Source organism: Syngnathus typhle, linkage group LG9 (assembly GCF_033458585.1).
Source record: "Syngnathus typhle isolate RoL2023-S1 ecotype Sweden linkage group LG9, RoL_Styp_1.0, whole genome shotgun sequence".
Classification (NCBI taxonomy): domain Eukaryota; kingdom Metazoa; phylum Chordata; class Actinopteri; order Syngnathiformes; family Syngnathidae; genus Syngnathus; species Syngnathus typhle.
Genome location: NC_083746.1, coordinates 14,361,954 through 14,376,231, shown reverse-complemented (window position 1 = coordinate 14,376,231; position 14,278 = coordinate 14,361,954). Strand labels below are relative to the sequence as shown.

Sequence of the window (14,278 nt, the reverse complement as noted above, 5' to 3'; positions counted from 1 at the left end):
CCGAAACTGTGACCGAATCGTGGTATGTACCACACCATATGGTGCACCACAATGGAAAGGACAGAGTTGTCTTCAATTGTTCCTTCTCCTTCAATGGCCTCTCATTGAATGACCAACTCCTCCCGGGACCGACGCTTGGTCCAACCATGATTGGTGTCCTGATGCGGTTTCGATGTCATGCTGTCGCCATCAGTGGAGATATCAAGTCAATGTTCCATCAGATCCGCTTAATGCCAAAAGACAAACCTCTCCTACGTTTCCTGTGGCGGGACATGCAAAGAACGTCTGAACCACGGATATACCAACGGGAGGTGTTACCATTTGGTACAACGTGTAGCCCCTGTTGCGCCGTCTTCGCCCTGCAGCAGCACGTCAGAGACCATGAACGTCCAGATTCCCCCCTCACGCATGTGATCGAGCAGTCCTTCTATGTCGACAATTGCCTTCACAGTGTAAGTAAACCAGAAGATGCCAAGGCTTTGGTCAATGACTTGCGAGCACTTCTGAGAAAGGGAGGTTTCGAGATCAGACAATGGGCCAGTAATGTGCCTGAAGTTGTCGCACACCTACCCCCTGAAGCACAATCGACTAGCAGTGAGCTATGGCTGTCCAAGGCCAGTGACAACCTTCAAGTACCCACACTTGGACTGTGCTGGGATTGTTTGAGCGACACGTTGAGTTATAAGCATCGCTCTAACGAGCCTTCAGCTGCCACTCTACGTAACGTCTACAGCGTCCTTGCCAAGCTTTACGACCCATTGGGCTACATTGTGCCATTTACCACAAGATGTACAGTGCTTGTCCAGGACATGTGGAAGGCTAACATTGGCTGGGATGACAAGATTCAACCATCTGAACTTCTCGGAAAATGGTTGAGTTGGGTGCAGGAAATTCCTACTCTGCAGCAACTCAAGTTACCTCGTCCCTATTCACCAGCCAGTGGAAATACCGTCAATGCAGCCCGTCATATTCACATCTTCTGTGATGCTTCAGAGCGCGCCTACGGATCAGTAGCTTACATGCAAATAACGGATGACAGACAAGTCTTCGTTTCCTTTGTGTTTGCCAGATCGAGAGTAGCGCCGCGTAAGCAGCTGTCCATCCCGCGTCTCAAACTCAGCGCCGCACTTACAGGGGCACAGCTGGCAAAAGTGATCGAGACTGAGCTCACAGTAACGCCTGAGCACATCACTCTTTGGTCTGACTCCACAACAGTGCTCCACTGGATTAAATCAGAATCCTGCCGCTACAAAGTATTTGTTGGAACACGTGTAGCAGAAATTCAGAATCTTACCAGTCCATCTCAATGGCGGTATGTTGGTAGTCTACACAATCCCGCAGATGACATAACCCGAGGACTCACCTTGAAAGAGATGGTGCAGGATCACCGCTGGAACAAAGGTCCACATTTCCTCCTTTTGCCAGAGAGAGAGTGGCCCATCATGCCCTCATCTGAGGCAGAAGCAGACACTACCGAGTTAAGGAAGTCAGCCTTCGTGGGAGCAGTCTCCAGCGCCTTGCCCACACAACATCCTGACCTGAGTAAATTCTCCACTTGGCAAGAGCTTCTTCAGGAAACCGCTAGCTCCCTTCATGGGGCGGCCAACACTAACACCACAGCAAAGTGTTTAGCAACAGATTTTCTTCAAGCAGAGAAGCTTATGCTTCAAAAGGCCCAAGAAGACTGCTTTGCTGAGGAATTGAGAGCCCTCAAAGTTGGACGTGCTCTTCCTGTAAACAGTCATCTTATATCCCTGTCACCAGAACACGACAAAACCACAGAGCTACTGAGAGTCGGTGGTAGATTGAGGCATGCTGAAGGACTAGACCTGGATACCATCCACCCAGTCATCATGGACCCAAGTCATCATGTGACTAAGCTCATCATTAAGAATGCGGATGATTCTCTACTGCACCCGGGACCAGAACGCGTCCTTGCTGAGCTCAGACGCCGGTTTTGGATAATTCGTGGTCGAGAGGCCATTAGAAAGCATCAATATTCCTGCCTGGAGTGTCGACGATGGAGAGCAAAACCGGATGTACCGAAGATGGCTGATTACCCACCGGCTCGACTACGACTCTATAAGCCACCATTCTATTCAACAGGAGTTGACTGCTTTAGACCTTTTCAAGTGAGGATCGGTCGCCGCACTGAGAAAAGGTGGGGTATAGTGTATAAGTGCATGACAACTCGCTCAGTACACCTGGATCTGTTGGAGAGCCTGGACACGGACGCTTTCCTGTTGTCTTTGAGAAGATTCATATCTCGACGTGGGAGACCATTTGAGCTTCTCATGGACAATGGCACCAACTTTGTCGGTGGTGAGAGGGAGTTGCGTGAAGCCGTCGTCGCCATGGCACCTGAGTTGAAAGACCAACTTGCTGAACAGCAAATATCCTTCCGATTCAATCCTCCTAGTGCGCCGCACTTTTGTGGCACATGGGAGAGGGAAGTGAGATCAATCAAGTCCGCGCTCCGTGTTGTCCTTAGAGACCAGACTGTTCCTGAATCTGTCCTTATGACAACTCTAGTGGAAGTGGAAGGGATATTAAATGCAAAACCACTCGGCTATTTGTCATCAGATGCCTCGGATCCTGATCCAGTCACACCTAACCTCCTCCTAATGGGTCGTCATGATTCATCCCTTCCCCAAGATGTCTATGACCCCAGTGACCTAGGAAGGAGACGATGGAGGCACAGCCAATTCATCGCCGATCGTTTCTGGGCATCCTTCATCAGTCACTACCTTTCAGGGCTCCAAGAGCGTAGTAAGTGGAGGAAAGATGGTAAGGCACTCTCCATAGGCGACGTTGTTCTGATCGTGGATCCTCAACTCCCCCGCGCATCATGGCCCGTTGGTCGGATTACCCTGACGCATCCAGGAGCAGATGGACGCATTCGGACTGCCACGGTCCAGGTAAAAGACCGCATCTATGTTCGTCCTGTCGCCAGACTCATTCTTCTTCCAGCTGTTGACGACAAGGACGAAGGAGGGACTACCAAATAGACTTTCTCCCATTCATTTTTTATTTCTTTTTTTTTTTCTTTTTTTTTTTTTTCTTTCGGTATGGCGCCGTAAGTGGCTGCCTCCCAGCAGTGTTCTCTCCTTTCCTCTTTATTTCTTTCTTTTCTCCTTTTTCTTTCTGTCTTTTTGTCCATTCGGCGATGCTGGTGCCTTCTACCGCACCTCGGTATCTCTTCGGATCGGATATTTTGTATTGTTATTTTTTCTTCCTGGGACCGGGATCATCGGTCGAGACCGGCGTAACTCTACGGCGGCTTCCTGCTTATCCGGCCAGTGATGACCGGGTCCCTCGCCTTGGCCTTGCAACCGCAACCCCTGTAGGGACTCCGCTTCCTCGTGCTCGTCGGAACCAACGACTTTCGCCATGCTAGCCCCGTGGTGACCATCTGCACGTGCATCCGACTGGGTGCCCAGGACGCTGCTCACACGTTTGCCTGCTTTGTGATGTTTTTCACCGATTCACGACCACGGTCCATTGGGCGCCGTTGAACTGGACTGCCGTTACACCTGTCTATGGACCCCGTGGAGGCTATTTTGTGTGTTTTGGGGTGTTCTCTTGTATTGAGGGGTGCTGGTTGGCCACAGTTTTTTTTTCCCTCCGTCTTTTAGCTTTGTTTTGCTTTGATGGCTTTTATCTTGAGCACTTTCTGGCTTTCTTTGTGGCGCCGTTGTGTGGCAGCCTGTGTCTTTTGTATACCCACTCTGTGGTATGAATACTGCTGGGGCCTGAATTTCCCCACCCCTGGGGATCAATAAATATTCAATCAATCAATCAATCAATCAATTCAACTGCCACGTGGACAGTTGGGGGCGGCTTTGTCCGAAAGTCTATTGATCCGACACCGACTTTTCCGAGGTGCACTTGAACGCCTCCTCAGAAAGCGGGACACTTATGAGAACGCTGCACGCTCCTTTCCTGGTCTCACGCTTAGGGAGGAAAACGGACTTACGAACCCCTTTTTCCCGTGACATTTGTGTGCGTTTATGAAACCCCAGGTGAGTTATGCAGACTGGCCTGTACACTTGGGGGAGCGAACATATCTTTGTTTACTTCCTGTTGCTGGTACGAGCGGATATAACTTGTATAGGATAAGTGCGTGGTTAGTGGCTTCGCACGGGGTGCCGCCATGTTGTCTGCGTACTATCGTCATACGTTTGTCAAACGTGTGCCTATAGCGTTAGAAATGTATTACTGTGTTTAGTTCAGTTGTGTACTATACGTTGTTATTACCGACACTGAGTGCCGTTGGCCAGCAGTGCACGTCTTAAAGCGGCAGTAACGCACTTATTGAGTGTTCATTAAGGGTGGTAGCAGTAGTAAAGTTTATTGCCCTGTATATCAGTTGTTATTGCTTGCATTGTGCTATTGTAGTGGAGATACCCTACATAGCTGTTTATGCATATGTTTATTAGATGATGTAATTTGACTGTCATAATCTAATTACATTATTTCTCTTTGTTTTCCTTCTGTATAGACCACACAAACACACATATTCAACACACGCATACACACACACATATACACACGTATACACACCCACACAAGTACACACTCAAACCCACTAACATACACTCCTGGAAACCTGTACACTCACTGCTGTTGAGAATAAAGTTGATGCAAGATTCTCTAACCGGACTCGTCCATAGTGCTCCATCCCTAACCACTAATCCACATCTTTACAATACGCATTTTGTTATTTGCTGATTGTATTAAACTATCACATTCATTGTCAGTCAAGAAGAGAAGAGGACTATTTGCATCGGATCCATAGTGCGCATGCGCAGTGATACTGCCTCCGTATGACGTCCAGTCCGCGATGGAGATTAAAAAACAAACAATATTTGACAATAACACAGGTTTCTGTTCCTGTCTTTGGTAATGTCCACGTCTTTGTCGGTCAGTCCTGTTGTTGGTTTTGTTAGAGAGTTATGTTAGTTCACCAAGTCTGTGTTTTGAGTTCCTCTAATGAACCCTGGTCCAAGCTGCACTTGGTCGCCCTGCTCCTTTCCACACTCCATCCGTGACAAGATTTTCTTCAAAAATTGTTGTACCATGATTTTCTTACAAAAAAAAAAAAAAAATGTACCCATGTATAATGCGCACCCCAGATTATAGGACAATAAATTAGTTACATTTTGCGCATTATACATGAAAAAAAACGGTATATAATTTGCATTTAATGAGACCGCACCAAAACGGCTTGCTCTGAGATGCTCCTCAGAACAGGGGTAAAAGAGAGACCTGTGATGCTATGATGACGAGCAAGTCAGACAAAAGCTTTGCTGTTCCATTTTATTTGGACCACAACTGAATGAGTAAAATGTAAAACGGAAGGATTTATAACCATGATGTGTCAGCTGTAATGCTCGCCATGCTAATAATAATTACCAGGAGGCTGCATTCTAAGTTTTACTATTTAATGTAGTATGTTACAAAGACTGAGACACGGCCATGGAGCTTTTTCTGCAAGATTGCGGAGAAATGTCTAACCCCCATCATCCAGGATTCCTACTTTTGTACTCTTGGCCGTCCACCTACAAAGGGGTGACTCTGCCATGTCTCTGTGATATTGTGTGACCTTGCAGTTCTAACGGAAACCAGTCAAGTTTATTTATATAGCCCTAAATCAAAAGCAGTCTCAAAGGGCTTCACATATACAAAACAAATTGACAATTATTCTCAAAGCATCCACTCATCTTAAGCTCCCAAGAGGGCAAGGAAAAACTCAAAAAATGAGAAACCTTGAGAAGGGACCACAGACGGGAGGATCTGCCTTTTAGGATCACCAGGCTGCAATGAATGCAGAAAGGGGACATAAAATACATAATGTAAAAAAATCAAAGAAATAATGGATGTCCAATTCAAAGCAAAGAGCTGCAGAAGGTGCCCTCGATTGTCCTGGCAGTGTCTTCGAAGGGGTAATCCGCTGCAGTTCCCTCATCTTAATTGGTCCATGAGAATCCAGACAGCCGCTGTCAGTTTGGGTGTCACCTAACCACCTCCCCAGCCGGGAAGGGGTGGGGGCTGGAGGGGCATGGGGTGGAGGGAGCGAAAAAACAAACTCCAGCCAAATCGGCCACTACAGGTTAATTAAAGGCCATATCATAGAAATGTGTCTTTAAACGTGTCTTAAATGTTTCTACTGAGGTAGCAGTTCTAATATCCATTGGTAGGGCATTCCAAAGCTCTGGAGCCCGAATAGAAAATGCTCTAGATCAGACGTGCGCAAACTACGGCCCGCGGGCCACATCCGGCTCACGGGGCTGTTTTATCCGGCTCGCCAAACCTGAATAAATTGTATTAAACTTTTTTTGGGGTAATTTTCCCTGCAATTACTATGTTTTCTCAATAGATGGGGAAGCGCCCGCCCGTGCATTTACTCCCGGAAGCCGTGTCAGAAAGCTCGGTGCACACTCACAAGTGCGTGTACGTACGGACCCGGCGCACTCCGCACTCTATTTCCATCAGTTCCGAATTTCGAGTGTGGGCTGTGGGCTGACGTCAGCATTCTCGTAATTCGCGCGCTGAGCTTCCAGATACAGTTTAACGCTAATGCCACCCACAAACCTTCCCCTGGAATCCTTCCATTAAAATGAGTGGCCCGAGGAAAAGAAAGGTGGACACTAAGTGCCGAGTGTTTAAAAAAAGAGTGGACAATTTGGCTCGACCTACTTGTGTGAGCAGACGTTCAGCCACATGAATGTCAACAAAGCCAGTCACAGATCTAGGTTAACGGACCGACACCTCAGCTCTATTCGAAAAATTAACACAACAAATTTTACTCCAGACCATGATGCACTTGCAAAAAAGGAGACCAACAATACTATTGATTTCTTTGTTACTTTATCCAGATGTATTCTTTTACTGATTCTTCAAGATGATGTATTTGGTCTGAATGTTTGCCGTTTGATGTCATTTTGCCTCATTAGATAAACATACCGTTTTTTTCCGTGTATAGTGCGCAAAATTTAACTAATTTATTGTCCTAAAATCTGGGGTGCGCATTATACATGGGTACAAAAAAAAAAATTTAATTCTTTTTTTTAAATTTTTTTTTTTTTTTTTTTTTTTTTAAGTCCCAATGATCGTCACACACGTAGGGAGGCAATGGGTCCCATTTTTATAGTCTTTGGTATGGTCTTAACTAGGCTGGATGTAATTTTTTTTGTTGGCGTCGATTTCTCCGACTGCCCATAAACGCACCACCGCGCTCCGTGCGCGCACGGGACAGCAAACGAGCAGGTGATCGAGCAAGCGTCTGATACGAGAGCATTGCGGTCGCATGGAGCGTGTTTGAAGTGAACAGCAGAGAAGAAAGGCAAAGTGTTGTGAAATAAAATGCACAGAACGGATGCGCAAGACACGTCAGCTATATAAAGAGCGAGAGTTGTTTTCTTCCTATTAGTTTCAATTCACAGTTTAAGTAGCAGTTTCAATCAGCAAATAACAAAATGCGTATTACAGGTAATATTTTATTTCACAACACTTTGCCTTGTTCCTTTGGTCTCTGCTGTTCATCCTAAAACACAAAGGCGCTCTTTAAGCAATGCGACAGTGAGCGCCCGGCGCGCTGCACCAAATTAAGCTCCCTGCGCAGTGCGCACTGAGGTCCACTTAAATTTTAGAAAGTACATCAGGACTTTAAAAATATCTTCTAAATTTCAGCGACGGCTCTGTCACAATAATCGAGTTGGGCGGTCGGCGGCGCGCTACGGTTGAGCGTTCTCTCTCGCGCTCTCTCTCGCGCTCTCTCGCTCTCTCTCTCTCGCTCTCGCACACACGCGCACACACGCACACACACGCAAACCGGATATTATACGGAGGCCGCCATTACAGATGCGCAAGACACGTCAGCTATATAAAGAGCGAGAGTTCAGTTCTCTACCTAAATCCGTATTACAGGTAATATTCTATTTCACAACACTTTGCCTTGTTCCTTTCTTCTCTGCTGTTCACTTCAAACACGCTCCATGCGACCGCAATGCTCTCGTATCAGACAAGGCTTGCTCGATCACCTGCTCGTTTGCTGTCCCGTGCGCGCACGGAGCGCGGTGGTGCGTTTATGGGCAGTCGGAGAAATAAACGCCAACAGAAAAAATTACATCCAGCCTAGTTAAGACCATACCAAAGACTATAAAAATGGGACCCATTGCCTCCCTGCGTGTGTGACGATCATTGGGACTTTAAAAAAAAAAAAAAAATTAAAAAAAAAATTCATAAAAATTGGGTGCGTATTATACATGGGTACAAGCTTTTTTCCAGCATCAGCATGCCAATTTTAGGGGTGCGTACTATACATGGGGGCGCACTATACACGGAAAAAAACGGTATTTCATAAATCTGACCTGCAGGCGCTGAAATTATGGAAACTATTATTCATATTAACAGTGAGATATAATATAACGAGAATGTAGTTTTTTGGTGAAATGTTTTTTTAATGCTGTCAGGGATGAGATTCTTCCGTGGATCCGCGAATCTCCGTGTTTTTTTCCGCCGGGAGTATCATTTTCGTGAATTGTGTAGATCCGTTGAGAAAATTGTTTTTATTGATGGGGGGGCAGCAGTATTGCGACAACCGCCTTATTTTCAGCACCATTTTGGCGCTACTTTCGTCACATCATTTGCCTACTCATTTGCCTAATTAGCAAAGGTTCTAGCCACCATGGCGAAAGTTTTTGAGAAAAAAGACGAGGATCGTGCCAGGGAAATAGTCGAACGTGATCAGGAACTGCTTCAGATGGGCATGGCTCAAGAGTAGTGTCATCTTACAACTCGGAACACAGTCCGTAACCACCTGCCTGACGGAACATATTCGTAAAGTAGATGTCCCAGGGAAGGTTTTGTGCATTATTTGTCAAGATGTGATAAGCTATGGAGGTCGCGGTGCTTTGAACATTAAGGAGCACATCAAAACAAAAAAACACAAAGGTGCGTTTTTACTTTTACAAGCATGTGGGTGCAAGTCTGAAATGTCAAAGTGGCTCTGACAGTAAGTTCATGTGGATATTGAAATCGCCCATAATTATTATATTATCCGCATTCGTCACTAAATCAGCCACGAATTCTGAAAATTCATCCAGGAAGCCAGAGTTAGCCCCGGGTGGACGGTAAATTACAGCAAGATAAAATGACGGTAAAGCCGTGGATCGGACAGTGAGAACTTCAAATGTTTTAAATACGTTAATCGAACGAGGCCTAAATCTAAGATCGGAATTAGAGATGAGGGCGACACCCCCACCCTTTTTTCGAGGACGCGCCACATGCAAGCTCACAAAATTTGGAGGTGAGGCCTCATTAAGCGGCAGCAGTTCATTTGGTTTTCACCAGGTCTCACAAAGACCAAAAATGTTTAGATTGTGTTCTGTGATGAGGTCATTAACGAGTACTGCTTTGGATTGAAGTTATCTAATATTCATAAAACCGAGTTTGAGTCTAATCGGTAGATCAGGGTTCATATCTATCGGAGGATTTTTAAACGAAATACGAGCAAGATTGTGTTGTCTAGGCACAGCATTACCTTTAAAATGTTTATTAACGCAGCAGGAAGATATGACCATAGGAATTGGATAGTTAAGTCAAAGTCTGCTTTATTGTCAATCCCTTCATATGTCAAGACACACAAAGGAACCAAAATTCCGTTTCCTCTATCCCACGGTGACGAGACATAGTACACGATAGACATACAAGTAGATGATACAAAATAAAAACAAGGCACAAACAATAAATAATAAATAACAAATAAATATGAGTGATGAATAAACAAATAACACAATAAATAAGAGGAGCAAAACTGAGCCAGTGTGCATACAGCAGACAGTAAGCATAGCGCAAAGTACAGGATGCTACGCAGAAAGGGGGAGAGAGTTCAGGATCCTAACAGCCTGGAGTAGGAAGCTGTTGGTGAGTCTGGTGGTGCGGGAGCGCAGGCTCCTGTACCTCTTCCCAGAGGGCAGAAGATCAAACAAAGAGTGAGCGGGGTGACTCACATCACTCACAATCGTGGTCGCCTTACGGGTGAGATGGGAGGTGTAAATGTCTTTCAAGGAGGGAAGTGAAGCACCAATAATCTTACCAGCCGTGTTCACTATGCGCTGCAGGGCCTTGTAGTCAGTGCAGCTACCACCCCAAACAGCAATACAGCTGGAGAAGGACGCTCTCAATGGTGCCGCGGTAAAATGTAGTCATGACGCCCGGAGGAGCGCTCGCTCGCCTGAGTTTCCGCAGGAAGTACAGGCGGCGCTGGGCCTTCTTCACCAGTGACGCGGTGTTAATGGACCAGGAGAGATCCTCACTGATGTGCACCCTCAGGAACCTGGCGCTGCTCACTCTCTCCACCACAGCACCGTCGAGAGAGTGAGTAATATTCGGCAGACATGTAATGTTATCTGGACCAGGCACCGTTCCATCAGCGATACCCGTCAGGGCCCCAGAAAGAGGACCAGTTATCTATGAAATACAGTCCCTGCTTCTTACGGAAACCGGCCATCCATCGATTAAGGGAGACTAATCTACTAAACCTCTCATCAGTGCCTCTACCAGGCAGGGGGACAAAGACAAATACTCAATGCTGACTCATCTTTATGGCGAGATCACAAGTCCTCGCTATGTTTTTCTATGTGATCTCTGATTGCCTCATCCTAACATCATTGGAGCCAACGTGTATCACTATATCCGAGTAGCTAGTGTTGTTGGACCTACGCTGTTGACGAGACCTATTGCGAGCCAGCTCCCTAAGATTAGCTTCTATGTCAGGTGCTCTGCCTCCAGGGATACACATTACCGTGGCTGGATTTGTAAGCGTAATGTTCCGGGTAATGGAGTCACCTATGACCAAGATGCAAGAGCCAGTAGACCGAGTTGGCTTGGGAGGGCTATGCGTTTTTACTGACTCATCGCAGTTAGCAAGCCGCTTGGGGCTAATGCTAACTGGGCTAGCGAGCTGACTACAGCCCGCATCTGCTTATACTTCATCAATTAAAGTACATAAGCATACAATCATATCACATATACAGATTAATCAAATAAAGAAAACATATATATAATCAAGTTATTGAATATTTTTTTAACACAAGTACGTATATTCAAGCCATATCAAGTCAAGTTTATTTGTATAGCCCTAAATCACAAGAAAGTCTCAAAAGGGCTTCACATGTACAAAAAATTGACAATTATTCTCAAACATCCACTGATCTTAAACTCCCAGGAGGGCAAGGAAAAACAAAAAACTATCAGGGAAAAAATGAGAAACTTTGAGAAGGGACCACAGATGGGAGGATCCCCCTTCCAGGATGACCTGGCTGCAATGGATGCAGAGAGGGCACATAGAATACATAATATAAAAAATCAAAAAGTGGATATCCAATTTGAAGCTGCAGGAGGTGTCCTCAATTTTCCTGGCAGTGTCTTTGAAGGTGGTAATCCGCCGCAGTTCCCTCATCCCAATTGTCGATGAGAAATCCAGACAGCCGTCACCTAAGGAGGGGGGGGGGACAAAAACGCAACCTCCAGCCGAATCAGCCACCACAGGTTAAAGGCCATGGCATAAAATGTGTCTTCGATCGTGTCTTAAATGTTTCTACTGAGGTAGCAGTTCTGAAATCTATCGGTAGGGCATTCCAAAGCTCTGGAGCCCGAAAAGAAAATGCGCTAGAGTCTAGCGCAGGGGTGTCAAACGTATTTTTGTCACGGGCCGCATCGTAGTCATAGTTTCCTTCGGTGGGGCATTATGATTATCAATCCAAATAAATGTATGTAGAGCCTCATATAATCAGTATAAGCTTCAAAACACACTAATGAATGAGTAGTTTTCAAATCAGAGATTAGTACAGACTATTCAATTATTTTAAAAAGATGTTTTTAAAAGTGAAGACCATTTGCGATTTTTGTATTGACACATGAATTCGATGCGCAATTTGTCTTTGCGGGCCACATAAAATTGTGTGGCGGGCCCCCGGCCCTTGAGTTTCACATGGGTGCTCTAGACCAGTGGTCCCCTACCACCGGGTCGCGGACCGGTACCGATCCGTGGGTCACTTGGTACCGGGCCGCCAAACCGCACAGATTATTTTTTTTTTTTTTATCGACGATCAATTAATTCAGGTCAAGACACTCGTCCCGGTCACGTGACGTTTCCCCAGTCGAGCCCGCAAAGCTAATATGTGGCGACAGGCTAACTAACCAGGCAATGAAGCATTCAAAACTGCTTCAACACATGGAGACCAAGCATCCTGCAATAAAAGACAAACCTTAATCCCTTCGGGTGTCATTGTCTCCGATTACGTCTAGATGGGACCGGCTCGTTTCTGAGAAACAAACTCAGTGCTCGCACTAATTCAACGTAATGGTGAGTTTTATTTTTGTCATTTGTACTTGTTTTTATGTCAGTCGTATCATTTTATTTCATCGTATTTATATATTCATTATAAATGTATTATTTATTTATTTATATAAACGTATTATTTATATAAATGCCGGTCCGCGAAAATATTTCTGACGTAACCGGTCCGTGGCGCAAAAAAGGTTGGGGACCACTGCTCTAGACCCTGCGGACTTCTTTTTGGCCCTAAAAGACTAGCGTTTAGCCAGCGGAGGTTACGGGACGGAACGGAAGGAACAACTAGGTCGACGAGATACGAAGGCGCTAAGCCATGCAGTGATTTATAGGTTAAAAAAAGAACCTTGAAGTCACATCTTAAATGGACCGGGAGCTAATGTAAGTTGGTTAATATTGGGGTAATGTGATCAAATGTTCTCACCCGTGTGAGCCGTCTCGCCGCAGCATTTTGTACTAACTGTAAACCTTTAATACTGGACTTAGGAAGACCAGAGAACAATGCGTTACAGTAATCAAGGCGCGACGTTTTAAACGTATGTGTAATAGTTTCCGCATCACTAGTTGAAAGAATTGGAGAATTCTTAGCAATATTACGGAGGTGAAGAAAAACGGAATTTTCGTTCTGTTCTTAATGTGTTTTTGAAAAGAGAGCATTTGGTCAAATATAACCCCGAGATTAGTTGCAGTATCACTGACATTTATCCATTTGTATATAAGTTTCCTTAAATAAGTGATGATAACGACCTGGACCAATTATCAACATCTCAGTTTTATCTGGGTTAAGACGTAGAAAATTGAGAGACATCCATTGCTTGATCTCCGCAAGGCACGCCTCAAGATTACAACAGTCCCGCGGATTTGTCATCGATAACGGTATATATAATCGGGTGTCATCCGCGTAACATTGAAAACTAATGTTGTATTTACGTATTATGTCCCCAAGCGGAATCATATAAATACTAAATAGTAGTATTGGTCCGAGTACCGAGCCCTGCGGGACACCACACGTAACGTTATTGACCTCAGAGGTTGTGTTGCCATGGACCACTCGGTGGGTCCTGTCAGATAGATAGAAATTGAAGCAGCGAAGTGCTGACCCTGAAATACCAACACAGGTTTTAAGGCGCTCTAATAAAATATTGACGTCTGCAGTGTTGAAGGCAGTACTAAATTGAGTAATAATAATACACATTACTTACTTACTATAGTATAGTTGATCCCTTCACGTGTTATTTTCACTTCAATACGCATGAGTGGGCACTAGGCCTTTGGAATAATTGGAGCCGCACCTGACAATAAGTCTCACCTCAGCGCTGCATGTACTTCCAGAGTCACCAGCGGCGTTGTGACACGGAGAATGAAGATTTTGATGGATTTGATGATTTGGAGGGACACGGATGGTTCGATAAAATGTAATTTGTTATAATTATGGCTCGGTGGGGCACTGGGTAGCACGTCCGCCTCACAGTTAGGAGGGTGCGGGTTCGATTCCACCTCCGGTCCTCCTTGTGAGGAGTTTGCATGTTGTCCCCGGGCCCGCATAGGTTTTCTCCGGGCACTCCGGTTTCCTCCCACATCCCAAAAGCATGCTTGGTAAGCCGATTGAGCACTCAAAATTGTCCCTAGGTGTGAGTGCGAGTGCGTATGGTTGTTTGTCTCTGTGTGCCCTGCGATTGGCTGGCAACTGGTTCAGGGTGTCTCCCGCCTACTGCCCGATGACGGCTGGGATAGGCTCCAGCACGCCCGCGACCCCCGTGGGGACTAAGCGGTACAGAAAATGGATGGATTGGTGTTATAATTATTTCAAAGTCAAAGTCTGCTTTATTGTCAACATCTTCACATGCCGAGACACACAAAGAGATCGAAATTACGTTTTCCCTATCCCACGGTGACAAAACATAGTACACGATAGACATA

The 14,278-nt window shown here is 45.5% G+C and overlaps 1 protein-coding gene across 1 annotated transcript in view; it reads right to left on the bottom strand.

The window, feature by feature from the left end:
* Positions 1–9,597: 9,597 nt before the first annotated feature.
* LOC133160075 (uncharacterized) overlaps positions 9,598–14,278 on the bottom strand; it is a 34,134-nt gene continuing 29,453 nt past the window's right edge. Inside the window, exon 2 of the mRNA XM_061287647.1 lies at positions 9,598–11,499. The gene's annotated coding sequence lies outside the window, so the exon portion shown is untranslated. The remainder of the gene's footprint in view (positions 11,500–14,278) is intronic.